The sequence below is a fragment of the Bos indicus x Bos taurus genome, chromosome 18 (assembly GCF_003369695.1).
Source record: "Bos indicus x Bos taurus breed Angus x Brahman F1 hybrid chromosome 18, Bos_hybrid_MaternalHap_v2.0, whole genome shotgun sequence".
Lineage (NCBI taxonomy): Eukaryota > Metazoa > Chordata > Mammalia > Artiodactyla > Bovidae > Bos > Bos indicus x Bos taurus.
Window position 1 is genome coordinate 40,804,279 of NC_040093.1, and position 22,052 is coordinate 40,826,330.

Genomic DNA, 22,052 nt, shown 5'->3' on the forward strand with positions numbered 1-22,052 from the left:
TACTCCTGCAAAGGGAAATGAAAGGACTCTAGACAGTTGAAGCCATGTGAAAAATAAAGATATCAATAAAGGCAAGTATATGGACAGTTATAAAAGCTAGTATTATTGCAGTAATAGTTTGTATTTTTTGTTTTCTATAGGATTTATGTATACATGTAAAGAAAAACAATTATTAGTGTAAAGACTAGTACTGCTGTCACTGGTTTTTAATTCCAAATCTTGTCTTCTACAAACACTAGGAGACTAATGCATTTTTTAAAATTATTATTTTATATTTGAGGCACATAAAGTGTAAAGATGTAATTTTGTGACACCAACAACAGAAAACAGTGGGAATGGAGCTGTAAAATAGCAGTTTTTGTACATTACTGAAGTGAAATCACTATATTCAAATTAGAATGTTATATTAGGATGTTAAATGTAATCCTCATGCTAACCACAAGGAAACTAGCTATAGAATATACTCAAAAGAAAATTAAGAAAGAATTTAAACATTTCACTACAAAAAGTTAACTAAACACGAAAGAGGAATGCAAAAAGTGAGGGACCAAAAAGCTATAAGGCATACAAAAAGCAAAGAGCAAAATGACAGAAATAAGTCCCTCCTCATCAGTAGTAACCTAAATGCAAATGGATTAAACTCTCCAATCAAAAGACATTGGCTGAATGGATAAAACACTGATCTAACCATATGCTGTCTACAAGAGACATACTTGAAATTCAAGGGCAAAAACAGATTGAAAGTAAAGGGATGGAAAAAGATATCCCATGAAAATAGTAATCAAAGGAGAGAAGGAATGGGTAGACTAATGTGAAACGGATCGCCAGTCCAGGCTCGATGCATGATACAGGATGCTTGGGGCTAGTGCGCTGGGATGACCCAGAGGGATGGTACGGGAGGGAGGTGGGAGGGGGGTTCAGGATGGGGAGCACATGTACACCCCTGGCAGATTCATGTTGATGTATGGCAAGACCAATACAATATTGTAAAGTAATTAGCCTCCAATTAAAATAAATAAATTTATATTAAAAATAAAAAATTTAAAAAAAAGATAAAGTAGACTTTAAATTAGAAAAAAGGTTCTAAGAGACAAAGAAGGACTTTACATGTTAATAAAAGGTTAAATATATCAAGAAGATATACCAGTTATAACATTTACATGCCTAATAACAGACAACCAAAATGTACAATGCAAAAACTGATAGAATTGAAGTGAGACATAAGCATTTTTACAATAATATTTGGAGGCTTTAATACCCACTCGCAATAAGGGATAGAATAATCAAACAGAAGACAAGTGAAGAAATAGAGGACTTAAAGAGTACGATAAGTCAAAAAGATCTGACAGATATATACAGGATTCTCCACCCGCAACAACAGGATACACATTCTCAGTTGCACATGAGGTATTTTCCAGGATAGACTGTATGTAAGGGCACAAATGATGTCTCGATAGATTCTAAAAGATAAATATCATACAAAGTATAGTCTTTGAGCACAGTGGTGTTAGAAATCAATAACATAAAGGAAACTGGAAAACTCACAAAATCGTGGAAACAAGACTGCCCACAGTCAAGCAAATCAAAGAAGAAATCACAATGGAAATTACAAAATGTTTACAGATGAATGAAAACAAAACCAAAATTTATGGGACACAGCAAAAGCAGCGCTAAGGAGAAATTTTATAGGTATAAATGTTTACATTTGAAAACAAGAAAGATCTCAAATCAACAACCTAACTTTATAACTTAAGAAACTAGGAAAGAAAAGTAAATTAAATGCAAAACTAGCAGAAGGAATGAAATAATAACAATTCAGTTCAGTTCAGTCGCTCAGTCATGTCTGACTCTCTGCGACCCCATGAACCGCAGCACGCCAGGCCTCCCTGTCCATCACCAACTCCTGGAGTTCACCCAAACCCATGTCCATTGAGTCAGTGATGCCATCCAACCATCTCATCCTCTGTCGTCCCCTTCTCCTCCTGCCACCAATCCCTCCCAGCATCAGGGTCTTTTCAAATGAGTCACTCTTCGCATCAGATGGCCAAAATATTGGAGTTTCAGCTTCAGCATCAGTCCTTCCAATGAATATTCAGGACTGATCTCCTTCAGGATGGACTGGTTGGATCTCCTTGCAGTCCAAGGGACTCTCAAGAGTCTTCTCCAACACCACAGTGCAAAAGCACCAATTCTTTGGTGCTCAGCTTTCTTCACAGTCCAACTCTCACATCCATACATGACCACTGGAAAAACCATAGCCTTGACTAGACGGATCTTTGTTGGCAAAGTAATGTCTCTGCTTTTGAATATGCTATCTAGGTTGGTCAGAACTTTCCTTCCAAGGAGTAAGTGTCTTTTAATTTCATGGCTGCAATCACCATCTGCTGTGATTTTGGAGCCCAAAAAAATAAAGTCTGACACTGTTTCCACTGTTTCCCCATCTATTTGCCATGAAGTGATGGGACCAGATGCCATGATCTTCGTTTTCTGAATGTTGAGCTTTAAGCCAACTTTTTCACTCTCCTCTTTCACTTTCATCAAGAGGCTTTTTAGTTCCTCTTCACTTTCTGCCTGAAGGGTGGTGTCATCTTCATATCTGAGGTTATTGGTATTTCTCCCAGCAATCTTGATTCCAGCTTGTGCTTCATCCAGCCCAGAGTTTCTCACGATGTACTCTGCATATAAGTTAAATAAGCAGGGTGACAATACACAGCCTTGACATAATCCTTTTCCTATTTGGAACCAGTCTGTTGTTCCATGCCTAGTTCTAACTGTTGCTTCCTGACCTGCATACAAATTTCTCAAGAGGCAGGACAGGTGGTCTGGTATTCCCATCTCTTTCAGAATTTCCCACAGTTTATTGTGATCCACACAGTCAAAGGCTTTGGCATAGTCAATAAAGCAGAAATAGATGTTTTTCTGGAACTCTTTTGCTTTTTCCACAATCCAGCGGATGTTGGCAATTTGATCTCTGGTTCCTCTGCCTTTTCTAAAACCAGCTTGAACATCTGGAAGTTCACAGTTCACGTATTGCTGAAGCCTGGCTTGGAGAATTTTGAGCATTACTTTACTAGTGTGTGAGCTGAGTGCTATTGTGCGGTAGTTTGAGCATTCTTTGCATTGCCTTTCTTTGGGATTGGAATGAAAACTGACCTTTTCTAGTCCTGTGGCCACTGCTGAGTTTTCCAAATTTGCTGGCATATTGAGTGCAGCACTTCCACAGCATCATCTTTCAGGATTTGAAATAGCTCAACTGGAATTCCATCACCTCCACTAGCTTTGTTTGTAGTGATGCTTCCTAAGGCCCATTTGACTTCACACTCCAGGATGTCTGGCTCTAGGTGAATGATCATACCATCATGATTATCCGGGTCATGAAGATGTTTTTTGTACGGTTCTTCTGTGTATTCTTGCCACCTCTTCTTAACATCTTCTTAATATCCATACAATTTCTGTCCTTTATTGAGCCCATCTTTGCACGAAGTGTTCCCTTGGGATCTCTAATTTTCTTGACGAGATCTCTAGTCTTTCTCATTCTATTATTTTCCTCTATTACTTTGCACTGATCACTGAGGAAGGCTTTCTTATCTCTCCTTGCTATTCTTTGGAACTCTGCATTCAAATGGGTATATCTTTTCTTTTCTCCTTTGATTTTTGCTTCCCATCTTTTCACAGCTATTTGAAAGGCCTTCTCAGACAGCCATTTTGTTTTTTGGCATTTCTTTTTCTTGGGGATGGTCTTGATCCCTGTCTCCTGTACAATGTCACGAACCTCCATCCATAGTTCATCAGGCACTCTGTCTATCAGATCTAGCCCCTTAAATCTATTTCTCACTTCTACTGTATAGTCATAAGGGATTTGATTTAGGTCATATCTGAATGATCTAGTGGTTTCCCCTACTTTCTTCAATTTAAGTCTGAATTTGGCAATAAGGAGTTCATGATCTGAGCCACAGTCAGCTCCTGGTCTTGTTTTTGCTGACTGTATACAGCTTCTCCATCTTTGGCTGCAAAGAATATAATCAATCTGATTTCGGTGTTGACCATCTGGTGATGTCCACGTGTTGAGTCTTCTCTTGTGTTGTTGGAAGAGGGTGTTTGCTATGACCAGTGCATTCTTTTGGCAGAACTCTATTAGTCGTTGCCCTGCTTCATTCTGTGCTCCAAGACCAAATTTGCCTGTTACTCTAGGTGTTTCTTGACTTCCTACTTTTGCATTCCAGTCCCCTATAATGAAAAGGACATCTTTTTTGGGTGTTAGTTCTAGAAGGTCTTGTAGGTCTTCATAGAACTGTTCAAATTCAGCTTCTTCAGCGTTACTGGTCAGGGCATAGACTTGGATTACTGTGATATTGAATGGTTTGCCTAATAATAGCAATTAAAGTGTAAATAAAGGAAAAGGAGAATAGAAAAATAATAGAGAAAAGCTAATGAAACCAAAAGCTGGTTCTTCAAAACATCAACAAAATTGACGTGGCTTTTGGACTAAGAAAAAAAGAGAGAAGACTCAAATTACTAAAGTCAGAATGTGGGCACATCACTACCAATTCTACAGAAATAAAAAGAATTACAATACTATGAACGTCAACAAATTGAATAACCTACAAATCCCCAGGAACACAAAACCTTACAACATTAAGTTACAAAGAAGTAGAAAATCTGAATAGACTTATAACTAGTAAGTAAATACAAATGTATTTTAAATTTGTATTTACTTACTAGTAAATACAAAATTAAATTTGTATTTACAAATTTACAAATACAAAATTAAAATTGTATTTATTTGTATGACGTAAATACTATGTACATCAACAAATTGAATAACCTACACGAAATGGACAAATTCCCAGGAACACAAAACCTTACAACATTAAGTCACAAAGAAGTAGAAAATCTGAATAGACTTATAACTAGTAAGTAAATACATAAGCAATAATAAAAAAAAAATCTCCCAATAAAGAAAAGTCCTGGACTGGATGGCTTCACAGTGAATTCTACCTAAAAGTTAAAAAAGAACTAATATCAATCCTTTTCGATCTTTTCCCAAAAGTTGAAGAGGGGGAGCGCTTCCTAACTCATTCTTGGAGGCCAGCACTCTCTGATATCAAAGCCAGACAAAGACACTGCAAGAAAACTAGAGACTAATGTCCCTCATGAACAATTATGTAAATATTCCCAACAAAACACTGCTGCTAAGTTGTTTCAGTCATGTCCGACTCTGTGCGACCCCATAGACGGCAGCCCACCAGGCTCCCTCGTCCCTTGGGTTCTCCAGGCAAGAACACCGGAGTGGGTTGCTATTTCCTTCTCCAATGCATGAAAGTGAAAAGTGAAAGTGAAGTTGCTCAGTCGTGTCCGACTCTTAGCGACCGCATGGACTGCAGCCCACCAGGCTCCTCCTCCTCCATGGGATTTTCCAGGCAAGAGTACCGGAATGGGGTGCCATTGCCTTCTCCCAAACCAAATTCAGCAAATCAAAAGATTATGCACTGTAACCAAGTTAGATTTAGTCCTAGAATGCAAGGATAGTTCAACATATGAAAAATGATCAATGAAGTGTGTCACATCAACAAAATGAAGAGAAGAAACCACACAATCATGTCAATTGCTACAAAAAAAAAAAAACCTGACAAAATTAAACACCCATTTATGATAAAAATATTCAACAAACTAGGAATAGAAGGAAACTACCTCCACATAATAAAAGTTATACATGAAAAACACATAGCAAACATCATACTCAATGGTGAAAGACAGAAAACTTTTCCCCTAAGACCAGGAACAAAGTAAGGATGCTTGCTTTCACCACTTCTATACAACAGGGAACCAGCAGTTCTAGCCACTGAATTAGGCAAGAAAAAGAAATAAAAGGCATCCAAATTGGAAAGGAAGAAGTTAAATTATCTGTTTGCAGATGACAGGATCTTATATGTAGAAAACCCTAAAGATTCCACCAATAAAACTTGTTAGACTTAATAAGTAAATTCAGCAAGGCAGCAAGATACAAAGTCAACACAAACAGATCAGTTGTTTCTAAATATGAATGATGAGTAATCTGAAAAGGAAATGACCCAAACAATTCCATTTACAATGGCATCAAAAATAAATAAAACATTGGGTTGGCCAAAAAGCTTGTTCAGGTTTTTCCATATCTTACAAGAAAATCCGAACGAACTTTTTGGCCAACCCAATACTCAGAAGTTAACTCAACCAAGGAGGTGAAAGATTTGTACAATGTAACTACAAAATATTGCTGAAAGAGTAAGACATTAAATAATTAAATAAGACATAAATAAATGGAAACACATCTCATGTTCATGGATTGGAAAGCTTACAATTGTTAAAATGTCAGAATTACCCAGAGTGATCTACAGATTCAATGCAATCTCTGTCAAAACCGCAATGACCTCTTTTTTGCAAAGATTAAAAAAAAAATCCTAAAATTCAAACGGAATCTTAAGGGACCCCAAATAGTCAAAACAATCCTGAAAAAAAGAACAAGACTCGAGGAATCATATTTCCTGATTTCAAAACTTGCTACAGTTATCAAAACTGTGGTACTGGCGTAAAGGCAGATATACAGACCAATGGGATAGAAAAAGGAGTCTAGTCTTACTTTTGAGATAGTGCCAAGATCATTCAATGGGGGAAAGGACAATCTTTTCAACAAATGGTTCTGGGAAAACTGGATATCCACCTGTGAAGGGATGAAGCTGGCCCCTTACCTAACACCATATATAAAAACTAACTCAAAATGGATAAGGCCCTAAGTGTAAGACCTAAAAGAATAAAATTTTTAGAAGCAAACATGGAATGAAAGCTGTGACATCTGGTTTGGCAATGGTTTCTTGGAGATGACACTGAAAGCACAGACATCAAAAGAACAGAATAATCTGGACTTCATAAAAAAATTTTAAATCATACATCAAAAGATCCTACCCACAGAACAACACATAGAACAGGAGAATATCTGCAAAGTACCTATCTGATAAGGGGTTGATAACCAGCATACAGACAGAACTCCTGCAATTCAACAAGAGACCAAAGAAGTCAGTTAAAAACTGGGCAAAGGATCTGAAAACATATTTCTCCAAAGAGATATATGAATGGTCAACACACACATGGAAAGGCACTCAGCATTACTAACGGCTGCTGTTGCTGTTTAATCGCTAAGCTGTGTTCGACTCTTTTGCAACCCTATGGACTGTAGCCCGCAAGGCTCCTCTGTCCATGGAATTTCCAAAGCAAGAATACTGGAGTGGGCAGCCATTTCCTTCTCTAGGGAATCTTCCCGACCTAGGGGTCAAACCCACATATCCCACACTGGAGGCAGATTCTTTACCACTGAGCCATCAGAGAAGCCCTACTAATCGTTAGGGAAATGGGCTTCTGGTAACTCAGTGGTAAAGAATCTGCCTGCCAAAGCAGGAGATACAGGAGATGCGGGCTGAAACCCTGGTTGGAAAGATCCCCTAGAGTAGAAAATGGCAACCCACTCCAGTATTCTTGCTTGGAAAATTCCATGTACAGAGAAGCCTGGCAGGTTGCAGTCCATGGGGTCACAAACAATCAGATACAACGGAGCAACTACGCATACACACACACACAGTCAGAACTACAATGAGATATCACCTCACTTCCATTAGGATGGCAACTGAAACAAACAGAACAAACAGAAAACAAAAAGTGGTGGGGAGGCTGTGGAGAAACTGGAACCCTCGTGCATTGTTGGTAGGAAAGTAAAATAGTACAGCTGCTGTGGAAAACGGTAAGGAGGTGTTTCAAAAATCAAAAACAGAACTACACTATGACCCTGGATCCTGGATATGTACTCAAGAGAATTAAAAGCAGGGTCTTGAAGAGATATTTGTACTCCTGTGCTCACAGCAGCTTTGGTTATAATAGGTAAAACACAGAAGCAATCCAAGTGTCCATTGATGGATGAATCAGTAAGAAAAATATGATTATACATATAATGGAATATTACTCAGCCTTTAAAAGGAAGGAAATTCTGCAACATGTTACAAGATAAATGAACCTTGAGGACACCTAAGCTAAGTGATATGTCAGTCCCCCAAAGACAAATAATGTATGATTCACCTATATGAGATATTTAGAGTAATCAAATCCATACAGATAGGAGAATGACAGCTGCTAGGGGGTGAGGGGCACAAGATTCCAGTTTTACAAGATGAAAAGAGTTATGCAAATGGATAATGGTGATGGATTCACAACATGAATGTCCTTAAAAGTGCTGAACTGTGCACTTAAAAATGGTTGACAGAAGACTTCCCTGGTGGCACAGTGGATAAGTATTTGCCTGCCAATGCAGGGGACTTGGGTTCGAATCCCGGTCTGAGAGGATTCCACATGCATGGAGCAACTAAGTCATTTGCCACAACTACTGAGCCCATGCTGTAGAGCGTGTGAGCTACAACTACTGAGCCCCATGTGCTGCAACTATTGGAGCCCGAGCTCCACAACGAGAGAAGCCACTGCAATGAGAAGCCCATGCATTGTAACTAGAGAGTAGCCCCCACTCGCCGCAACAAAAGAAAGCCTGTGTAGCAACGAAGACGCAGTACAGCCAAAAATGAATAAATTTTAAAAACATTAAAAATGGTTGATGGAAACTTTTATGTGTATTTTAACACAACAATAGAATTAAAAATAAAGTCCATATATCCTTTCACAAGTCCACAGTGGAAACAGAGCTGAAGGAAACCATCCAGGCTGTGAGCAGCCCTCTGGTCACCAGAATGTTCACAGGGCTGGAAGTCAGCTGGGGCAGCCCCCTCTTTCCCGATACAGATGAACTGGCTCAGACACCCTGAAGTACCATGGCCTGGGGAAGCTTACAGCTCCCACACAGGCAGATCTCCTTGGACAGAGGGCTCCGACTCAGGTTCTGTTACATTACAGGCAAAAGGAGCTCAGTTGCCTTATCTCCTTCACCGTTACCTGACGTCTACTACACATCTTTGTATACTTGGGTACTGTCTGTGTCTACTGGCACATCAGCTCCCTGGGTGGGGACTCTGTTATGTCCCCAGCTAGAGCCCAGTACCTAGCACATGGCCCGGCACATTGCAGAATCCAAGCAGATGTGTGCTGAGTTAACGATCGCAGAGTGGAGCCAGTGCTAGACTCTGTTGTCGGTATCCACCTCGCATGAAGTATGTGCATCTCCTTAATGGAAGTGCACTTTGGGCATCCTATCCCGAGGAAGTCTGGGGGTCTTCTTCCTGTTTAGCCTTGCTCCCCCCCACCTTCTCCTCGTCCTCCCTTCTCTCCTATCCCCTCCTTCCTTCATTTCAGGAGCACATTTTGCACCCCTAGCCGTCGCACAAGCTCTGCTGACCTGCTGATCCCTGATGACCTCTTTGCACACAGGTTCCACTCACCCCAATCCCATCAAAGCATTTTTCCAGAAATACTTCCTTCCCTGAGAAGAATTCTGGTAAGGGTTATGGAAAGAATTAAACTGCCACATCTTGTTTTGGGTTTTTTTTCCCTTTTAATATAAAACAGAGGAAACAGTCCATGTATGCAGGAGAATACAAGATCCAATCTAAATGTCTAACAAATACAGTTCAACCATTCTTTGGACAAGTATGTAGCCACTTAAGATGATAGAATACTTACTGTACAGCATAGGGAACTCTGCTCAACGTTGTGTGGCAGCCTGGATGGGAAGGGCGTTTGGGGGAGAATGAATACATGTAGGTATATGGCTGAGTCCCTTCCCTGTTCACTTGAAACTATCACAACGTTGTTAATTGGCTTAATACAAAATAAAAAGCATAAAATATTTTTTAAATGATAGTATATTCCTAATACAAATATATATAGAACTGGACATGGAACAACAGACTGGTTCCAAATAGGGAAAGGAGTACGTCAAGGCTGTATATTGTCACTCTGCTTATTTAACTTCTATGCAGAGTACATCATGAGAAACGCTGGGCTGGAAGAAGCACAAGCTGGAATCAAGATTGCCAGGAGAAATATCAATAATCTCAGATATGCAGATGACACCACCCTTATGGCAGAAAGTGAAGAGGAACTCGAAAGCCTCTTGATGAAAGTGAAAGAGGAGAGTGAAAAAGTTGGCTTAAAGCTCAACATTCAGAAAACGAAGATCATGGCATCTGGTCCCATCACTTCATGGCAAATAGATGGGGAAACAGTGGAAACAGTGTCAGACTTTATTTTTTTGGGCTCCAAAATCACTGCGGATGGTGACTGCAGCCATGAAATTAAAAGACGCTTACTCCTTCGAAGGAAAGTTATGACCAACCTAGATAGTATGTTGAAAAGCAGAGATATTACTTTGCCAACAAAGGTCCGTCTAGTCAAGGCTATGGTTTTTCTAGTGGTCATGTATGGATGTGAGAGTTGGACTGTAATGAAAGCTGAGCACTGAAGAACTGATGCTTTTGAACTATGGTGTTGGAGAAGACTCTTGAGAGTCCCTTGGACTGTAAGGAGGTCCAACCAGTCCATCCTAAAGGAGATCAGTCCTGGGTGTTCACTGAAAGGACTGATGCTGAAGCTGAAACTCCAATACTTTGGCCACCTCATGCGAAGAGTTGACTCATTGGAAAAGACTCTGATGCTGGGAGGGATTGGGGGCAGGAGGAGAAGGGGACGACAGAGGATGAGATGGCGGGATGGCATCACTGACTTGATGGACATGAGTTTGAGTGAACTCCGGGAGTTGGTGATGTACAGGGAGGCCTGGTGTGCTGTGATTCACGGGGTTGCAAAGAGTTGGACACGACTGAGTGACTGAACTGAATACAAATAGATAATTTCATGTTAGGGAAAGTAAAATGGAGGAAGTCTTGTGCAGGCTTCAGGAGAGTGGGCCTCTGACCTGCTTCTGATCTGCCTAGACACCATGAGTCAGATGAGTCATCAGGAGTCTCATCTTACTTTAGACAAGAAAGGGAGTGGGTCTTGCAATTCTTGGACCTCTGAGGGTCTGGCCCAATCCCCTGGAGTCTAAGGAAATCTTATGACTCACAAGGTGAAACAAACAGCATTGTAAAAAGGTGAAAGTAAAAAAAGAGCTGAATTTGTGAATGCAAACTGATGATGATATTAATTCATAGCCTAGGATTATAAGCAGGAGCCCCTGAAACTGCAATTTGAAGTCTCCCTTGTGGGGGTGGATGCACCATCCGGGACCTTTTCCCAGCTGGGACTCCAGATTGCTGTTAACGAGGGACTTCCCAGCATGCTGTTTAAGTCTAGATGTTAGGCAGCCCAATTTGGTGATGTATGTGCTGTTACTTTTCCCTATTTTTTCTATTTCTCTTCTTTTAATGACTGTATGTTGAAATTAAGTCAATTAATACTCTATTAAATACTGAAATTTGCTTATTGTGTATGATGAGTCATTTGTTAATGAATCCTTTGAATCTGAAAGCAAAACTTTCAGCGAAACATCTCCTTAATATGTAAAGTGCATTCAAAACTCAATAGGAAAAAGACCAACAACCCAATGGAAAAGGAGGCAAAGGATATGAATAGTTTGTGAAAAGTGACCCTTAAATATTTGAAAAGATGCCTCAAATCATTCATAAGAGAACTGAAAAAAAAACCTGAGATACCATTATTTGTCTACCAGATCTGCAAATACGGAAAATCTGATAACATATGTATTGGGGAGGGGTGGGAAGTTGGCTCCCTCCACACATGGCTGGTGGGAGTGAAAATCAGTACAAGACTTAAGGAGGGTAATTTGCCAGATTTATCAAAGTCCAAACTGCAAATATACAGAAAACATTCCCCTTGACCTTGCAAATACACTCTTGGATGTTTTCCCTAAAGATTTATTCTCATACGGGTAAAACTGATGATTGCCCAAGGATATGTGCTACAGTGCTGATTAGAATAATAAGAGATGGGAAAAGGCCTAGTTGTCCAACAATAGTTAAATCAATTGTGGAACAAGCAGTGAAAAATACTATGTAGCTCTTAGAAAGGAAAAAGGCAGATTTTTTTTGTTTGTTTTGATGTGGAAAGATTTCCAAATTACAATTAAAATGAAAGCAAGATAGGACTTCCCTGGCGGCACAGTGGACAAGAATCCACCTGTCCATGCAGGGGGACACAGGTTCAACCCCTGGTCCAGGAAGATTTCACATGCTGAGAGCAGCTAAGCCCACGAGCCGCACCAACTGAGGGCACGCGTCACAACTGCTGCAGCCAGTGCTCCTGGAGCCGTGCTCCATAACAAGAGAAGCCACCACAATGGGAAGCCCACACACCTCAGCCAAGAGTCACCCCGCTCGCGGCACCTAGAAGGCCTGAGCAGCAGTGAAGGCCCAGCAGCAGTGAAGGCCCAGCAGCAGTGAAGGCCCAGCACAGTCAAAAAACAAATAAGCAATTTAAAAAATTTTTAATTAAAAAAAGCAAGATAAAAAATACTATATCCAGTATACTACCATTTCTGAGAAGGGGATTTATACACAAACATTATACATAGATATAGATATATATGTCTGTAAAGGCCCACCTAGACTATCTACGAAAGGAGACATAAGAATCTGATAAATGACTGTTTTCAGGAAGCGTTATCAGGTGGCTGGGAGACAGGGGAGAGGGGGAGACTGACTTTTCATTACATACTTTTTTGTGTGCTTTGTATTATTTTACTATGTGGATGTATCACTACTAGCCTCTAAAAACTAAACACCTGGGACATTCTCCGTCCCCCTTCTGATGTCTATGTCAGAAGCCTTCTCTGTCTCTTTTCACTTTAGCAAAATTCTGCAATATGAAAGCTCTTGAATGATCAAGGCTGGTCCCTGTTCCCAAAGTTAAATCTTCCTCTTTGGAGATCACGAATCCAACACTGTTCATCACTGTAAGCTATCATCTTGGGGGCTTGTCTAGAATCTTCAGGATAAACTTTCAGCTTTTCAACCTCCTCATCAGTTGAAGACTTCCCATGGTGGGTTTCTTCGCTTCAAGGAAAGGACTTTCTTCAACCCTGTGATGACATCTACCAATCCTAAGATGGACTGGTATAACATATTGTACCTTAACTATGGACATAATGTGACTTTTAATTTTGATTAGGTTTTAACTTGGTTTAATGACTATTTTTGGAGAAGGCAATGGCACCCCACTCCAGTACTCTTGCCTGGAAAATCCCATGGATGGAGGAGCCTGGTGGGCTGCAGTCCATGGGGTAGCTCGCTAAGAGTCAGACATGACTCAGTGACTTCGCTTTCACTTTTCACTTTCCTGCATTGGAGAAGGAAATGGCAACCCACTCCAGTATTCTTGCCTGGAGAATCCCAGGGATGGGGGAGCCTGGTGGGCTGCCGTCTATGGGGTCACACAGAGCTGGACACGACTGAAGTGACTTAGCAGCAGCAGCAGCAGCAGCAGCAATGACTATTTTGCCTTACATCATCTGTAACTGTAAAATGGGGTTTGTTTCTAACTGTCTGAAAGCTTTTAAGTTACAAAAGGTTGTCCAGGCTCCTACAAGTGCCACAGCATCCTCCAACTATTACTTGGGGCCCCTGGATCAGAGACCCTCCGTATGAGGGTTAGGAGAATATGTTGCCTCAACACGCCCCTCAATAGCAGGAAGTAGTTAATGGAATGAAAACGATGCCCCTTTCCCTTGGCAACATAATTCTCCTAAAAGAAAAGGGGGGAATGAGAGAGTCAATTCCTAGGCAGGTTGATAAGAAGTCTGGGATCCCCAAGGAGGAGAAAGCGGTCTAGGGTTCTTGGAGATAGAGGTCTGGAATTCTCGAGGAGGAGGAAAGGACAAACATCTTTTTCTCCTCTACATTCCTTAGTCTTAATTACATAAAATGTTTTTTTCTTTAAGTCCAGAACTGATGATTATATAACAAACAACTCAGTTTAAACTCTGTACTAAGGATTATATAACAATGTATCCTGCTTGAGGACAGTTTCTCCTTCCTGAAAACCTTCTGGCTAATCCTGTTATCTTATAATGTAAATTATGGGAGTCGGTCTAGTAAGATCTTTACAACCTGGAGACAATCTTTTGATTTACTGTAATAACTAATTAAAAAAGTATATAACTCCTTTGCTAATACTAGCAAGGGGGCATTCTCCGTCCCCCTTCTGATGTCTATGTCAGAAGCCTTCTCTGTCCCTTTCACTTTAATAAAACTCTGCTATAAAAAAAAATAAATGAACAATTAAAAATGATATCACATGGACTTTCCCGGTGGTCCAGTGGCTAAGACTCTGCTTCCAATGCAGGGGACCCAGGTTTGATCTCTGGTCAGGGAACTAGATCCCACATGTCACAACCAAGAGTTCACATGCCGCAACTAAAGATCCTGCATGCTGCAATTAAGACTTGTAGCCAAATAAATAAATTAATTTCAAAAAATGATATCACAGCATTTGGTTGTTGTTGCTAAGTTGTGTCCGACTCTTTTGCGACCCCATGGACCATAGCCCGCCAGGCTCCTCTGTCCATGGGATTTTCCAGGCAAGAATACTGGAGTGGGTTGCCATTGATTTTCCTTCAATATATAATTCTATGTTACTTAGTTGAAAAAGTGTAATTCCATTTTGGTTTTTATGAGTTCATTATTTAAAAAAAAAAAAAGGAATATACATATGCAGAAAAAAGACCCGAAGGAGGAAAACCAAACTGAGAAGACAGGTCACCTGAGTGTGAATACTGATATTCCCTCAAGTTCATTGAAATTCTCCTTTGCCAAATGTCAGAGGCATCCCAGCCAGAAGGGCTGCTAAAAACCTTTCTGGGAAATACTCCTGTGTCTGGGAATTTATCAGAAGACTCTGGAGTGACTCACAGGATGTAGCGCGAGTTCCATCCCAGAGAATGGAACTGGTAGGGTAGACAAATGAACTCAGGTTTCTCCAGGCCCACCATCTTTTCACCCCAGGAAACCTGGTTTCACGCCCTGGTCTAGTAGGCAGAGAGGATGACAGCAGAGTGGAAGAGTCTGGGGTCAGAGGTGGCCAGAAGAACTAAGCTCACATTCGTCTTCACCTTTCAGATCCACAAAGAGCTTGAGAATACTTAGGGCTTCTCAAAGGGGTATAAAGGGGTTTCATGACAATTTCACCCAGCTCTCAAGGATCTAGGAAACCCCAGATGGCATGGAGGTTACATAATCATGCTTATTTTATGAGTAACAAGTCCCAAATATATAACCAAGATGCTTGCCTGCCTCACCACTTCCACCTCGTTTCAAGGGGAGTGGATGGCAGAAACATGGTCTTTCAGGGTAGTCTCAGGGACCAAAAGCCTTCTCTTCTCCAGACACCTTGCACCAACCGCCAGCCTGATCAATTTTTCAGACTTGTTTTTTCCTACTCAAATCAACTGGGTGTTTGTCTTGCAGACTGAGTTTCAGTCAAGACTTTGGGCTACCAGCCAACATTCAAAAAACAGATTCGGTAAAGAAAACCAGTACTTTACATCTTTAGAATGCCTCCAAAAAGTTTTGTTTTGTTTTTTTGGCCATGCCGCATGGCATGTGGAATCTTAGTTCCTGGGACAGGGATTGAACCGTGCCCCCTGCACTGAAAGCACAGAGTCTTCACAAAGTTTTCACAAAGTATTTGCATATGTATTTAATTGGAAAGCAGAGGGGAGATTCTGGGATGGCAAATTAGTTTTCTAGTTTTGCTACAGCTGTAACAAAGGACCACAAAATGGGTGAATTAAAATGACGGAAGTTTATACTCTAATAGTTCTGGAGGCCAGACATCTGAAACCAAGGTGCGGGCAGGGCCACCCTCCCTCTGAAGCTTCAAGGCGTGGGCTCTGCCTGGCCCATTTTGGCTTCTGATGGTTTCGGGCAGTTCTTGAGCTTCCTTAGTCTGTTGATGTCTCATTCCAATCTCTGCCTCTGTGTCACATGGCTGTCTTCTCCCCCTGCATATCTCTATCTTCTATGCTGGCCTCCTTCTTATAAGGACACCAGTCATACTGAATTAAGGGCCCACCTACTCTCATATGACCTCATCTTAATTAATTACATCTGCTATGACCTTTTTTTCAAAGTAAAGTCACATTCTGAAATAGAGGGCTTAGAACTTCACCATTATCTTTTTCAGGGACACAATTCAACCCATAACAGACAGAGGAAGACATCCTAAGTGATTTGGCTGGATTTTCTCAGAGGGGAGGTAGGTGTGTGTAGGGAGTGTAGGGAGACAGACCGGTGCCACATCACCTCTGTATCTGTTGGAGGAATAAGGCCAAGCACATCGTCAGACTCTTCCAAAACACTTTCCCTTCTGCTTGTCTGCCTTCGTTAAGGACTCTCACCCCTCATGCTCGTGCCATACCTTGAGGTTGACCATGAACAGGGCACTCTCATCGAGCAACCCATAAAACACACTTGGAAGGACATATTGTCATCCCTATTTTACACGTGAGAGACCAAGGTTCTGAGAGATACAACAGCCGTGGTCATCAAGCAAGACCCTGATGCTGGGAAAGATGGAGGGCAGGAAGAGAAGGGGGCAACAGAGGATGAGATGGTTAGAGAGCAGTACCGACTCAATGGACATGAGTTTGAGCAAACTCCAGGAGACAGTGAAGGACAGGGAAGCCTGGCGTGCTGCAGTCCATGGGGTCGTAAAGAGTCGGACATGACTTATTGACTGAACACCACCACCACCAACAAGCAAATTCAAGGTGCTGAAAGCCCTGGTTTGTCTGCTTCCTGTGCTAGGTGCCAATCAAGCTGGTGCTATGCTTTGCAGGCAAGGCAGGTGGGCATAATCAATGACCAGCCCAGTGAATGCTATCTTTCATTAAGCTTTGAGAAAAGCGCCCTAGATGGGGAACCTGCACACACCATGAAATCATCAGCTTTGTTTCCCCTTCTGTTCTCTGGTAAGAGACTGGGCCTTGTGCTTTTCTGAGCTTACAGCTTCTTAGAGAGAAAGAAAACCAATTTGGAGAAAGGCGACTCCAGGTATTGACCCCGTATACACACCACCTTCTGCTATCCCCAGGTTTGGGAGGTTGGGAAGTACTGGTTTTCAAATTGCTTCAAGTCCTCCAACTTCTTAAAACATAAACTTAAGAACCCTAACTTATAAAATGGAGGGCCATTCCAGCAAACTTCAGATCTTGTCCCCCTCCCGTGCCCTCCATGAGAAAATGGCTGAAAACAACTTGAAAACACAAAAAGCAAGTAACAAAACGGCACCCATGTAACCAAAAGGCACCCATGTAAACAAAAAGCCACCCGTGTATTCACCTATTACTTATGAGGTTAAAATATTCATCAGGAATAGTCTGTGGAGATCTGACATGAAGGAATTACTGTTAAAAAATTTAAAGAGATGGTGCGGTGGCTACGTCTGTTTAACAACTCTTTGAGTACTTTGTGAAAATTTTTTCGGTTGAGGTGCTGTGATGTCTGTTTGCCATTTGTTTCAAAATGACGTGTGGCAGGGACGAAACTGGACTGGTCTGTTGAAGCTAACCACCGTGGTGGTTACACGGGCTTGGTTATATCAGAACAGGCATTATCTGTGGAGCTCAACCTAAATTCTAGGGCTACCTTTGCATGTGTTTGGAATTGTCCATCCTAAAAAGCTTTTTCGGCTAAAAAGTCTGAACTGCACCCCAGGAGCAGCGGGACTTCTGAATTTTTTACCAGGCAATTAGAAGTTGAAGCTCCAGGAGGTGACAGGAGCAGTGGGAAGGTGGAGAGGAGTGGGAGGGAGCAGGCACGCAGCCGCGTCCCGAAACCCAACCCGGGTGACCCGGACTCGCTTTCCTCTGCAGCTCGCCACTCGTCCCCCAAACTCCGCAGGGCGGCAGGCGCTCAGCCGCCCTGCCCACCGGCGCCCCAAGCTGTTTACCCGTTCTTCAGTCCAGCCGTCCGCCGGCCCGACCTCCCATACTTGACCATCTCTCTGCCTGGCCAGCCACCACGTGGCCGTGGGAACGCCGGGCTCCGGAGTCCTCCAGCAGCCGCGCCGCCTTGGCGCCCCAACCTCCCCGCGCCGCTCGCCCCGCGCCGCTCGCCCCGCGAAGCGCTGCGTACTCACCGGCTGCGCTCCCGACTTCGCCGCGCTCCACTTGAAACTGAAAGCAGGCGCGGAGTAGCCCGGCGGCGGGCTCTCGGAGCCGGCTGCCTCTGCTGGGAAATCACGTGGGTTCTCGGTGCCCGGGCGCGGGACGGGCGGGGCGGCACACCCGCTCCAGTGCCTCCTGCGCTCAGCCACCTGCGCGGACAGGACCCGGGGATGGCACCAAGGGAAAGCCCCTCCCGTGGATGTGAAACCGAGGCGCAGGGATGAGGATGGGCGCACCCGGGGGGCGCCGGTAGACCCCGGGCTGAGTTCCGCTTTCCCTGCCTCCCTGGAGACTAAGGAGGGGTGGGCAGGGTGGGAAGGGATGCCCGCTGGGTAGGAGGAGGAGACTTAGCCCCCAGGGGTCCAGCCTCCTGTTCCTCGTTGCTCTCCGGGATGAAGGGAGGGGAGAATCGAAACTGGTCTTACTGAGCCCTTGATCCTTTGGACGGTGCTTAAACACACTACCTACGAATTTAGGAGGGAGGTCAAGGAACTTGCCCAACTCACACAAGGGTCACAGGCAGAGACGAGGGAGGAGTGGGACAAAGGGGACTGGAGGAGAGGTAAGAGGGTGCGAAGGCGCCCCCCGGAAGGGTCAGCAGCAGTCCTGAATGGCCACTGGTCACTGCCCTTTCAGGACTGACTACAACCTCCCTGGCGTTTTGCATTCCTCTGGGGACAGGCGGTCCTGTCCTCCTGCAGAGGGTACATTCCCGGGACAGGTCTGCCTGCTAGGAAGACCATCTGCCCACCTCACCCTGGCATCTCCACAGTGAAGTAGCACGTACTCCCAGATCTGTCCTCCTGCCTCTCAAGCCAGGTGTGTAGGCGTCAGGGCACTGCCAAGTAGTGGTCAGAGCACAACCATCGGGGTCTGACATCCTTGGGTTCAAGTCCTGCCCTCAACTTCCTGGCCAAATGCCTTTACTTCTCTGAGCCTGAAGTTTGCTGTCTGTAGGGTGATGATCCCTCCACGTAGAGATCTTTAAAACGTGACCTCCTACAGTTAAGGCTGATGCAGCCTGTGCCTGAAGTGAGCGAGGCATCCTTCTGCCCATCCCACAGCCCTGTGAGAAGGGAGAAGGGAAGCTGCTGCCCTTCCAGCACCAGCTCTGATGACCAGATATCATGTGATGGCAGAGATTTGGCAGTCAAGTGCTTGTGGCTGATTCCCAGGCCCACCACTTCTAGCTATGTGGCCTCAGGCAAATGCCCTGTCCTCCCCAGGCCTCAGTTTCCTCCTCTGCTAAATGGGGTATTCCCAGCTTCGCCGGGTCACTGCAGGGCATGGTGGGAGATGGAAGAGAAAGTGCATGTGGGCTGTGACTGGATGCATGGATGGGGTTATGTCCCAAGATCAGGATGTGCACTTCAGTACCACTCGTGTTCACAGAACACCTCCTCCCTGCCCAGGCTGGGGAGAGTGGACGGACGCATGGACAGATAACCACAATCTGGAGAGACAAATGCAGACCATTTTCAGGTGCATTTAATTTCAAACAGCCCCTTGAGAAAGGCAGAAAAGTAATCCCATTAAGCAGATGAGGAAGCTGAAATTCAGAGAGGTCAGTGAGTTGCTGAAAGTCACACAGCACTTAGAAGCAGAGCTGGGTCTTGGGCCTGATATCCTTTCTACCCTCGAGGTACCTGGCCGGCTGATAAGGTTATCACTGAAAGACTCTGGGAGAGCTACCTTCCCAAGTGCCCCCTACCCTCAGCCTGGCTGGTGGCCTGAGAATCCACCATCAGCACATCGTTCTTTTGGCTGAATTTTTGACTGCTCCTCTGGTATAAATTAAATGACTACCAGTCATTTACACTTGAGTATGAACAAGGTAAAAACATTTTACAGATGGGAGATCAAAGGGAATCTTGTGTGTTTGAATTTGGGGGTAGGAAACACAAGACGTAACAATCAAGGGGACCAGAGGGTGGAGCCTACATTTACTGGGCAAGTACCATTTAGCTTGTGTGCCAAGTACCGTTTCCATGGAGTAAAACCAATACCTGACATTTGTGAGCACTGGTACCTACTCTAAGTACTTATGCTTGCCCCTTTAATCCTCATGGCAGCCTTTTAATCTCCATTTTTACAAGTGAGGAAACAGGGAGGTAACATGTCGAGATTACACAGCTAGCAGCGAAGAAGCTGGGGTTTGGACCCAAGCAGGGGCACTCCAGAACCCCTGCTCTTGGCCACCATGTTAGTCCCTCCAAACGAACTCAGTCCTTACCAGACCACTGTGTGGAAAGTATTATCATCATCCCATTTAACAGATGAGGGAACCAAGGCAGAGGAACTCCAAACTACTATTTCAAGATACTGGTATTTGGATGTAGATTTGAAGACCAAGCCTTCCCCCTGCATTCCCCATTGCCCAAGGCTGGTCCCACACAAGGGCCCTAACCTCTCCTGGGTCAGCAGCCCAGGTGGCAGGATGTGCGTCCACAGGACCTGGCCTTGGGCAGCCCTTGTTTCCTCCCTGGAGGAAGCAGCAGATGCCCCCAGCTGTGCTGGGGGACTTCCCAGTCTTTTGATGTAAGCCTAGGTCTGAGTCTCTGGGCTTGGAGGGAAGGGGCAGGAGTTAGGAGAGGTGTCCAGCAGGTTGGTGCTGTTCTGGCAAGCTCTGGGACTCCACATGTCCTGCTAACCACAGTGATGAGATGCTAACTGCATCTTTTGTGCAGAGATGCTCTCCCGGGGTGGTGAAAGAAGCTGAGGGGCTGCACTTTCCTGGAGTAGAAATGAGCCCCGGGGCCTTGTGGGCTTCTGGCTGGGCTGTGGTCCACATGAGGCAGAGCTCCAAGCAAGCTCTCTGGCACTTGTGATGGTGAAAGTTTCTGTTTTGGGGAAGGAGCTGCCTGGTTATCCTCATACTGTCCTTGGGGCATCAATGTGGGGGCCTGGGCTTCCCAACCCCCTCGGGGGTGCTGTCTCGGGTACAGTGAGTCTCCCAACTGGTGTCACTACCCACAGAGGCTTACATCCCAAGGCCTGTAATTTCCACGTTGGACTCAGGACTTGGGAACTGGTGAGACCACATTGACTCCTCTGCCAGGAGCCCTGCCTGCCAGCCTGCATGAGCGCTCCTGGTCAGCTTCCTGGGTCAGACCTTGCTTTGGACCCCAAGAGAAGAGAAACAGGCCCAAGAGAGCATTTGGAGGGGAGAGAGGAGGAAAGAACCTGGCTCAGAAGATGGTGCTGTCCCCTCAAGTCTTCCCAAACTCTAAGTAGTGTCCCTCTGCCAAGTTCCACTCTGGCCCTTGCCCCTGGCCATCTCTCCTGCTCATCAAAGTAAAGGCCAGGCCCCCTCTGCACCTTCACAGCGTGGACCCAGGCCTCCCCTCTCTCCCTCTCCTCCCTGCTACATCGACCTCCTTTCAGGTTCTTGACTCTTTCGTGTTCCCTTCTACCCCAGGGACTTTGCACATGCCAGTGTCTTCCTGTGCCATTTCCCCATTCCATTTGGCCAATGTGGCAGTGAGGGATTTTCTTCACACAGCTTCTCAGGAGCCTGGTACCTCCCAAGACTGAGATGGCAGAAAGAAACCTCTTGTATTCTAGCCTGAGGTGGGAAGAAGACATATGCTTTGAGCATCATAAAGTGGTCTGGCTGAGGCTCATCAGAGTTTCTCTTCCATGTTAAAGTCTGATTTGCTTTTTAGAGGCTCCACCCTCCCCCTCTTCCATGAGAAACTGGACCTTGGTGCCATCCCCTTACCCTCCCTGCTGTCGTCTGAATCTGAAGCCCCCACAGTCCCGTATTTCCTGCCCAACGCTGGAACCACATGGGACAGAAATGAGTGACAGCTCATGCAGGAAGCAGGTCAGGAAATGGGACTTCTGCTGGTAGCTGGGGAAGGGGGTCAAAGGCGGAGAGAAGAGAGATTGTCTGAGAGATGCTCTCTGCTGACCGAGGAGGAGGCTGGGAAACCCAGCCAGGGTAATTCTAGCTCCTGCTCCC

The 22,052-nt window shown here is 44.2% G+C and overlaps 1 protein-coding gene across 3 annotated transcripts in view; it reads right to left on the reverse strand.

Moving 5' to 3' along the window:
- NLRC5 (NLR family CARD domain containing 5) overlaps positions 1-18,264 on the reverse strand; it is a 93,509-nt gene extending 75,245 nt beyond the window's left edge. For 2 of the 3 annotated variants that reach the window (XM_027516488.1, XM_027516487.1), the window contains exon 1: positions 18,061-18,262. The gene's annotated coding sequence lies outside the window, so the exon portion shown is untranslated. Of the gene's footprint in view, positions 1-18,060 lie in introns of all 3 variants that reach the window. The other variant, XM_027516489.1, reaches the window with a different exon arrangement.
- Between the last annotated feature and the right edge of the window lie 3,788 nt (positions 18,265-22,052).